A 10,209-nucleotide genomic window follows, 5' to 3' on the forward strand; every position below is an offset into this window, starting at 1 on the left:
GTATTCCAATCATTTGGAGTGTTTTTATCAAGAAAGGGTGCTGTATTTTGTCAAATGCTTTTTCTGCATCAATAGATATAATCATGTGATTTTTTTCCTTCAATCTGTTTATATGGTGTATTACGTTGATTGATTTTCTTATGTTGAACCATCCTTGCATACCTGGGATGAATCCCACTTGGTCGTGGTGTATAATTTGTTTAATGTGTTGTTGAATACGATTAGCAAGTATTTTGTTAAGTATTTTTGCGTCTAGGTTCATTAGAGAAATTGGTCTGTAATTTTCCTTTCTTGTGATGTCTTTGTTTGGCTTTGGTACTAGGGTAATGTTGGCATCATAGAAGGAGTTGGGTAATGTTCTTTCTGTTTCGATGGTTTGGAATAGTTTCAGCAGGATTGGTGTCAGTTCTTTCCGGAATGTTTTATAGAATTCACCTGTGAAGCCATCTGGCCCTGGGCTCTTCTTAGTTGGGAGATTTTTAATAACTGATTCTATCTCTCTGCTTGTGATTGGTTTGTTAAGATCATCAATTTCTTCTTTTGTCAATATGGGCTGTTTATGTGTTTCTAGGAATTTGTCCATTTCCTCTAGATTGTCATTTTTGTTGGAATATAGTTTTTCAAAATATCCTCTTATGATAGTCTTTATTTCTGTGGGGTCAGTGGTGATATCGCCTTTCTCATTTCTTATTTTGTGTATTTGCATCTTCTCTCTTTTTTTCTTTGTTAGTGTTGCTAAAGGTTTGTCAATTTTGTTAATCTTCTCAAAAAACCAGCTCTTGGTCTTGTTTATCTGTTCAAGTGCTTTCTTATTTTCTATTTCATTTAGTTCTGCTCTTATCTTTGTTATTTCCTTCCTTCTTCTTCCTGTTGGGTTACTTTGTTGTTGTTTTTCTAATTCCTTCAAATGTGCAGTTAGTTCTTCAATTTTTGCTCTTTATTCTTTTTTGATATATGAATTTATGGCTATAAACTTCCCTCTCAGTACTGCTTTTGCTGCATCCCATAAATTTTGGTATGTTGTGTTATCATTATCATTTGTTTCAAGGTAGTCATTGATTTCTTTTGAGATTTCCTCTTTGACCCACTGTTTTCCTAAGAGTGTGTTGTTTAATTTCCAAATCGTGGTGTGAAATCTGGGCTTCTTTCCCTTGCAAATCTCCAGCTTGACTCCACTGTGGTCAGAGATAATGTTTTGTATGATTTCAATCTTTCTGAATTCGTTCAGCCTTTCTTTGTGGCCTAGCATATGATCTATCTTGGAGAATGATCCATGTGCGCTTGAGAAAAATGTATATCCTGCTGTGTTTGGGTGTAGCGATCTATATATGTCTATTAGATCGAGCTCCTCTAATATACTATTCAGATGTTTTGTTTCTTTGGTGATTCTCTTTTGAGATGTTCTGTCCAGAGTTGATAGTGGTGTATTAAAATCCCCCACTATAATTGTAGATGTATCTATTCTTTCACTTAGTTTTTCCAGCGTTTGCCTGACGTATTTAGAGGCACCCTTGTTAGGGGCATAGATATTTATGATTGTTCGATCTTCTTGACAGATTTTCCCTTTGACTAAAATGTAGTATCCTTCTTTGTCTCTCACAATTGTTTCACATTTAAAGTCTATTTTGTCTGATATTAATATAGCTACTCCTGCCTTTTTTTGGTTATTGTTAGCTTGTATGATTGTTTCCAGCCTTTCACTTTCAATCTCCATGCGTCTCTGGGTCTAAGATGTGTCTCTTGTAGACAGCATATGGATGGGTCATATTTCCTTATCCAGTGTCCCAGTCTGAATCTTTTGATAGGTGAGTTTAATCCATTGACATTCAGTGTTATTACTATCAAGGAATTATTTGTGTTAGCCATATTTTGATTGGATTTGTGTTTGTCATATTTTGTTTGTATATTTTTTTTTTGTCTTTTTTGTTGTTGTTGTTGGTCTTATACTCTCTTCCAACTTTGCCTTTCCTGTTTTTTCCTTTCTTCCTGCAGAACTCCCTTTAGAATTTCTTGAAGGGGAGGTTTCTTGTTGGTATACTCTTTCAGTTTCTGTTTGTCTGCGAATATTTTGAACTCTCCATCATGTTTGAATGCTAGTTTAGCTGGATAGAGTATTCTTGGTTGGAAATTTTTTTCCTTTAGTACCTTGACTATATCATACCACTGTCTTCTTGCCTCCATGGTTTCAGAAGAGAAATCAGCACTTAATCTAATTGAGCTTCCCTTGTATGTGATGGTTTTCTTTTCTCTTGCTGCTTTTAGGATTTTCTCTTTGTCTTGAGCATTGGATAATTTGACAAGTATATGTCTTGGGGTGGGCCTGTTGGGGTTTATGACTTGTGGAGTGCGCTGTGCTTCTTGGATATGTACATCTGTCTCTTTCAGTAGATTTGGGAAGTTTTCAGCCATTATTTCCTGAAACACTCTTTCTGACCCCTTTCCCTTCTCTTCACCTTCTGGAATGCCTATAATACGTATGTTTGAGCGTTTTGCATTGTCATTCAGGTCCCTAAATCCTAATTGGATTTTTTCTATCTTCTTATTGACCCCTTCTACTATCTGTTTGATTTCTGATGTACTGTCTTCCACATCGCTAATTCTCTGCTCTGTCTCTTCTAGTCTGCTGATATTTGCTGCAAGTGTATTTTTGATTTCTTGAACTGTGGTGTTCATTCCCATCATATCTGTTATGTTTTTGCGTATGTCTGCAATTTCCCCTCCAAGTGATGTCTTCATGTTGTTAACCTCTTTCATTACTGCATCAAATTTGTCGGTGATAAATGTTCTGAGATCTTTCATTGCTTGTGCCAAGTTTTGCTCCCCTTCGTGATTATTGGTTTGTTGATTGGATTCAGCCATGTTTTCCTGATTATTGGTTTGGTTCGTAGATTTTTGTTGCTTTCTGGTCATCTCTTTATTTTGACGAATTTAATCAGTTCCTTAGCTTCTTTGTCTGCTCTTGGAGGTTAATTAGTTGTTATTTTTGCACAGGTGTTATATCTTCTCTTTGTCACTTTTTTCTTCTTATTCTAGTTACTTGTTGTTGGTTAAGTTCACTTTAGAGGAAAGTATTAGTGTTGGGGAAAGGCAATTGTGTAAGCAAGGGAAAAGTGTAAAGTTGTATTGGTGATGTATGTTAATAAAGCAGGAATATGAGATCTGGAAGGATGGAGGTTAGATTCATGTAGATTGTATAGAGTTATAGCTGTAGGTAGAGTACCTTTTATGAAGTTGATGACTGAATTTGGGAGGAATATGGTATGAACTACACAGCTATTGTTTTCATGAGAGAGGGAAAAAGAAAAGAAAGGTAATAGTTTCAAGAGTGGATAATAGACAGAAAACAGAACAAAGGTATTAGAAATTAAGAGTTAGACACTTTGTGGATCAAAGAACGGGAGGTGGGGGGTGGAATATAGGAGAGACAGTAGATGATAGTGGATATCAAGATGCAGGGGAAGGGGGATAGTGTAGGTAGCCTAAATCAGTTCACACAGAAATGAGGCAGTGGAGGATGGGAAAACCCAGCAAATGTGAGGTGTTCCCTGTAGCACCTATTGTATACTTGAATTAAAGTAAAAATAAGTGGAAGATGAGGGACAAGAGGGAAAGAGAAAACCGAAAAAAAAAAAAAAAAAACAAACTAATTATAATAAAGAAAAAAGAAAGGCAAGAAGAAAGGAAGAAAGAAAAAGAGGATGGGCAAACGGTGGGGAACGGATAGGGAGAAGAGAGATACAGGTACACACGTGTCACAATTGCAACACTATCTAAAACAACAACTTCCCCCCGCTTTGCCCTAAAACCCCCCTGTCTGTCTGCCCAAATGGGTCTGCAAGCACCTCCCTTCCCACAAACCCCCAATAGGCCGCCCAGGGCCCACGAACTCCCCAGTACTGCAGATGCTCAAAAAAAAAAAAAAAAAAATTAAGTAAAATTAAAAAAAAAAAACAACAAAAAACAAAAAACAAACAAACAAACAAACAAACAAACAAACAAACAAACAAACAAAAAAAAACAGAAACCCCTCCGCAGGCCCGGCTCCGCCCGCCGCGGAGGCTTGGACCGGCTCTGCCCGGCTCCTCACGCCGCCTTGGCCTGGCCTGGCTCCGCCCAGCTCCGCTCGCTACAGCGGCCCAGCCGGCTCCGGCATCCACCTCCCGCCACCGCGGCCTGGACCGGCCCTGCCCGGCTCCGTACCCGCCGCGGCCTGACCCGGGCCCGCCCGGCTCCAAACGCTACCGCGGCCCACAGCCGGGGCCTGCACCGGCCCCGCCCGGCTCCAAGCGCTACCGCGGCCCGCAGCCGGGGCCTGCACCGGCCCCGCCCGGCTCCAAGCGCTACCGCGGCCCGCAGCTGGGGCCTGCACCGGCCCCGCCCGGCTCCAAACGCTACCGCAGCCCGGCTCGGCCTGGCTCGGCCCCGCCCGGCCCCGCTCACCGCCGGCGCAGCGCGGCCCGGCTCCGGCGTCCGCCGCTGCGGCCCGGCCTGGCTCAGCCCCACCGAGCGGGGCTAGATGCCTCGTCTCCGCCTACCCAAGAAGGGAATCCTCTACAGGTAGCTGGGATCTCCGTGTATATTTCACAGACGAATCCTCTCTGTTACCTTCCCTCCAAATCGATGTCCAGACACCTCCGGACCAGCAAAAATCCCGAAACAATCCGGTCCCAAAGAGTCTCCAACGCCGCCCAGCCGATTCCCTGCAGAAGACTCTAACAGGGATGTTCACTCAGCCGCCATCTTGCCCCCTCCTCTTCCTGTGTTTGTTTTTTATTTTAGTATGTTTCTTTTTTTATTACTAAACATTTATTTTATTTTATTTTATTTTCCCCCCTTCCCCTCATAACAAAACATAACATTTTGTTATGTTTCTTGAGAACAGAGTTTACACTTTAAAAACCAAATAGTGCACATCTGCTTTTCTTTCTTCACAAGAATGTCTCTCTCCTCTGCTGCCTTCTTTTGAGGATTGCAGCGCTCTCCACTCTAACCATGTGGCTATGATGGAGACTGCCAATTGTAGGTCACTACTCTGGCTTCAAGGGTGTGTGTGACTTTGGCCAGGCCAAACTTATTAGCACATCATCTTTTTCACACATTTGGTCCAGGGATGGGCATATGATCCAAGCAGTAACAATGCAGTCTTTTCTGGGTTGCTTCTAAATAGTGATTTTGTTTCTATATGGTGACTGTGTGGGTTCTTTTCTTCTCAGGTTTCTAAGGGTTATGAACTGAAAGCTGACTCAAAGTTGCCAAGTTTCATTAAAGAATATCATGTAAGGATTATGATTGGGCTTGCATTAAATTTATAGATGATTATTTAGAGAGATGACATACCAATATTAAAAACAAGAAGCACTGTATATTTAGCCATTCAGGCCTTTGCTTTTTATAAAAAATTTAGTTTTTTTCACATGGGTCTGGCATACTTATTAGGTTTGGTCCTAAGTATTTTATAATTTTCGTTGACATTGTGAATGGCTTCTCCCCCCCCCCCCCCCCCTCCATTACATCATCTTACTGGTTTTAGAATGTTTATCTTTATTCGGTTACTTTATTGGACAATTATATATATTTTTTGGTTGAGTCTTTTGCGTATTCTAGGTAGACTGTCAGATGGTCCATAAACCATGACTGTTTTATATTTTTATTTTTAATCATATCTCATTTTTTTTGTAGTAATACATTTATTAAGATTGCCATTAAATGTTGACAAGTAATGATTACTGTCAACATCTTGGCCTTGTTCATGAGTTTATTTTCAATGCTTCAAATGTTTTACTATAAAGATTCTTTTATTCATAGCTTGCTAAGAAAATTTAAAATGGATGGGTTGTATCACTGTATCACAATATATTTTGAGAACTCTTTAGAGAAGCCTATGTTTTTTAACTTTGGTCCTCAAGGTAGTGAAGTATGTTAATGGATATAACAGCAGTAGCAACACAAGAACAATAATTGAATGTCCTTGCATTCTTCATCATAGTGCATTGTAATTTAAATGCATTCCTTTATTCAGATTGTTCAGCTTCATCATAATTATTTTGTTGATAAAAATGATTTGAGTGTTTATTTGCTAGTCATAGACTGAATTGATGAAATTTTGTATAAGCTCAAGCATTATAGGAATATTATTTAATATTTGTAATTTTCTTCTACCCTATACATTTCTCTTTATAGAGACATATCTTTATGATAGTTCATTCCTTTTATTTTATTGAATTTTGTGCCTCTCCTTCATGGGGCTAATTTTTACTCAGTCAATCTTGTTTGCTCATGTGTCTAAATGAGGATCTGTATTGTTCTGGGGTGGTCTTCTGGATGTGGTCTTCTGGATGTGGTAGCTTCCCATCCCTTTTGTGGCCATAGTTACCTGAGGCACTGTTTGCCTTGCCTTCAGTGCTTATCATTCCTTTCTTCTAGATATACTTTCTATTTTATCCTGGCCTTCTTCAGTGTCATAATTTCTTTTTTTTTTTTTTCCTGCTGGCTCTCTGCTTGTTTCATTTCTGTTGCCTTTGTGAGCTGTGTTTTTTCCTTCTGCTCTTTCTACAAAAAATCTCAACTCTGTTTATGACTTCATTTACCCTCTATATGCTAGAGATTCTGAAATTTACATATCTAGGTCAGATTTCCTTGCTAAATTTGAGACTGATTATTCACCTGTGTGCTTGTTCATTTGTTCATTTGTTTGTTCATTCATTCTCAGCACAGGTCAGGAAAGTAGCAAGGATAAAGACCCTGAGGTGGAGGCATACTTTAGTGTGTTAGTGGATTAGTAAGAAGATCAGCTGAAATGGAATGAACTAAGAGTAGAATAAGTTGAAGATGATTCAGGGGGAGATAATGAAGGAAGGGTGTCAGGGAAGTATATTGAGTAGGACCCTGTAGAACATTGTAGACTTTTACTTTGAGATGGGAAGCCACTGGAGGATTCTGAGCAAAGTAATGATATAATATGATTTACACTTTTAACTGTATCACACTGTTGGGTGGGGATTTGAGTGTTGGAGATAAGAATCAAAGCAGGAGACAAGTTAGGAGACTATGGCAGTACGCAAGGAGGGAGATGATGGTAGCTTTGACTACCATCATGGTATGATAATAGGATGATAATGGTGGAGGTGGTGAGAAGTGATCAGATTCTCTGTATATTTTGAAGGTTGAAATAACATGATTTGCTGACAGATTAGATGTGGGGTGTAGCAGTTTGATATGGTTTATGAATTCCAAAAGTAGATATTGGATTATGTTTATAAACTGATCTGTACCTGGAAGTGATTAAATTATGATTAGGGCTTTGGGCCATGTCAGTAGGATGTTGAGTCCCTGCCCCCTTGATGGGTGGGGACTCACAGGTAAAACTACACAGCAGAGCAGAGGAGTTAGTTGGAGTTGTTTTTTTTTAAAGATTTATTAATTTCTCCCCCTCCCTCCCCCCATTGTCTGCTCTGTGTCCATTTGCTATGTGTTGTTCTGTGCTTGCATTCTTGCCAGGTGGCACCACAATGTGTCTCTTTTTTGTTGCGTCATCTTACTGCGTCAGCTCTCCATGTGTGCAACACCAGTCCCGCGTTGTCTGTTTTTCACGTGGGGCAGCTCTCTTTGCAGGGTGCACTCCTTGCATGTGGGGCTTCCCTACACAAGGGGCACCCCTGATTGGCATGGTACTCCTTGTGTGTGGCAGCACAGCATGTGGGCCAGCTCACCACACAGGTCAGGAGGCCCTGGTACTGAACCCTGGACCTCCTACATGGTAGGTGGACACGCTATCAATTGAGCCACATCTGTTTCCCATTAGCTTGAGTTCTGATGTTAGAGTTTTGATGTTGGAGTTTTGATGCTAGAGTATTGAGCTGGAAGTAAGAATACAGAGGAGCAGAGCAGCTGAGCCGGGAGAGAATCAAGTCCCAGGGAGAGAGATAGAGCTGGTTGTCTGATAGTCTACAGCTGGCCTTGTGGGAAAAACAGAGAAGCAGAGCCCAGAAAGAAATAAGCCCTGGGAGAGAGGAACCCGGGAATCCTGAACCCTGGCAAACATTGGCAGCCATCTTGCTCCAACACGTGGTAATAAACTGGCAAAGGAAGTATCTTATGCTTTATGGCCAGGTAACTGTAAGGTTCTATCCCAAATAAATACCCTTTATAAAAACCAACCAATTTCTAGTATTTTGTATCAGCACCCCTTTAGCTGACTAATACATGGGGTATAATTTATAAAAAGGAATTAAGTATGACAACAAGGTTGTTTTTCCTTTTTTTTCCCTGAGTATCAGGAAGGAAAGAGGTGACATTAACTGAGGTAGGGAAGACTGTGGGATGAACAGATTTAGAGATGGGGGTTAGAGGGGAGAGATCAAGCTCAGACGAGACATTTGTTTTGAGATGTGAATTGACATTCAAGTGGTGATGCAGTGGTAGATGGATGCATGAATCTGGATTTTAAGGGTGAAGTTCCAGGCTGGAGATACTATATGTGGTCTTTAATACCATGAGATGGAATGAAACCACCAATACGTAAGTATATAGAGAGGGGAATAAAGGACATCCAAGAACTCAGGGCTGGAGCATGCTATCATTTAAAGTTTAGGAGATATGGAAGAATAGCAGATAAGTATGAGAAACAGCATCTAGTGAAGTGATGCCTGAAGACCAAATGAAGAAGGTAGTTTAGGGAGGAGAGAGATGCTGATGCTGGTTTTTTGCAGATGCTCTCCTCTTTGCCTGGAATTTGTATAGCCCTACCTCACAGTTTGCTTATTTCTGTTTATTTTCAGGTGTCAGATCAAATGTCCCTTCTTAAGGGAAGCCTTTCCTTACCCTCAGACTAGTTTATACATTCTCCTAGGACCTAACTTTCTCTTTTGGGGGCTCTCAACTCAATTGTATTAATATTTAATTATGTGTTTAATGCCTATTTCTTTATTAGACTTTAAACTCCATGAGCTGTCAGTCTTGCTCACTGGTGTATCCCAAGCATTTCTCTCAGTGCCTGAGGTCAATAAATAATGAAAGGATTAATGAATGAACAGTCATATCCATGTATGCTATGATGTTAGCACATTTTGGGGTGACATAGAAAACACTATTGTAACCATCTTGGCCCAGTTCATACCTTTGAACTTGAACAGTAGCACTCCACTCAGCAAGGGCCTTAGTTCTTGCTTTTGACTTTTACCCACGGGGGAAGGTAAAGTGTACAGAGAGCAACACTATTCTCCTCACCATCTTTACTGTGTGACAAGTATTTTACATATGTTGCCTTTGCAGCAACCTTATAAACCATTAATACCAACATTCTAGTCAAAGAACCTGAAATTTGTGATTAAAATTTGCTCAAAGTATTATTGCTACTAAGTGGAAGAACTAGGATTCCTCAAACCAGGATTCCTCAGTGTGTGCACTGTCTTCTATGCCATACAGATTTTAAATTGGATGCCAAAGGCAGCTGGAGTGTCCAAGGTTCTTTTTTTGGTGACCAGGGTGGTAACTGTAAGGTTTGGCCTATTTATTATTTTTTTAAATTTTATTTTTATTTTAGACTACACTTTTCCTTACTAGATTCCTTTGCGAAACTAGTTCACTAGAACTCCTTTCAGACTAGTCCCTGCTTTTCTGAAGACCATAAAAACAGCACATTTTCCTGTGCTTTCCTTTGATTCCATTACCCATGCCTTTTTATAACTCCTTATATATATATATATACATACACACACACACACACACACACACACACATATGGCCCATTTTCTGGCTACTTTATTAGCCTTTTTCCTTGATTTCCTCTACCATTTCTCCTTCAGGTATTTCAAAAAGAGGTGTTACCTTTAATGTCTATCAGTGATTATGCCATACACTTGTTCCCTTAAATCTGGTATAGCCAGTAGAGCTAATATGATGAACGCACTGAAACACATTTCTAGCGTTTCCTACTGAGCGCAACTCCTCCTTAAATGGAAAGAAAGAAGGAAAAGGAAAAGCAGAAGATATTTAATTTCAAATTTTAAGTGTCTGTTTATCTTTCACTTAAACACAAGGAACCAACAAAGTCTGCCTTTGATCAGACCTCTTATGTTGATGAACTGTGGGTCACTGGACACTGATCATGCGATGTCTTCTCTTTCCAAAGATGTTTTCTTTAAACCAATTCATATTTTATAATCTTTCAGTTTCCTCTTTAAGTTCTAAGGATATTGAATAGGGACGCCA

Source organism: Dasypus novemcinctus, chromosome 3 (assembly GCF_030445035.2).
Source record: "Dasypus novemcinctus isolate mDasNov1 chromosome 3, mDasNov1.1.hap2, whole genome shotgun sequence".
In the NCBI taxonomy this organism is placed as follows: domain Eukaryota; kingdom Metazoa; phylum Chordata; class Mammalia; order Cingulata; family Dasypodidae; genus Dasypus; species Dasypus novemcinctus.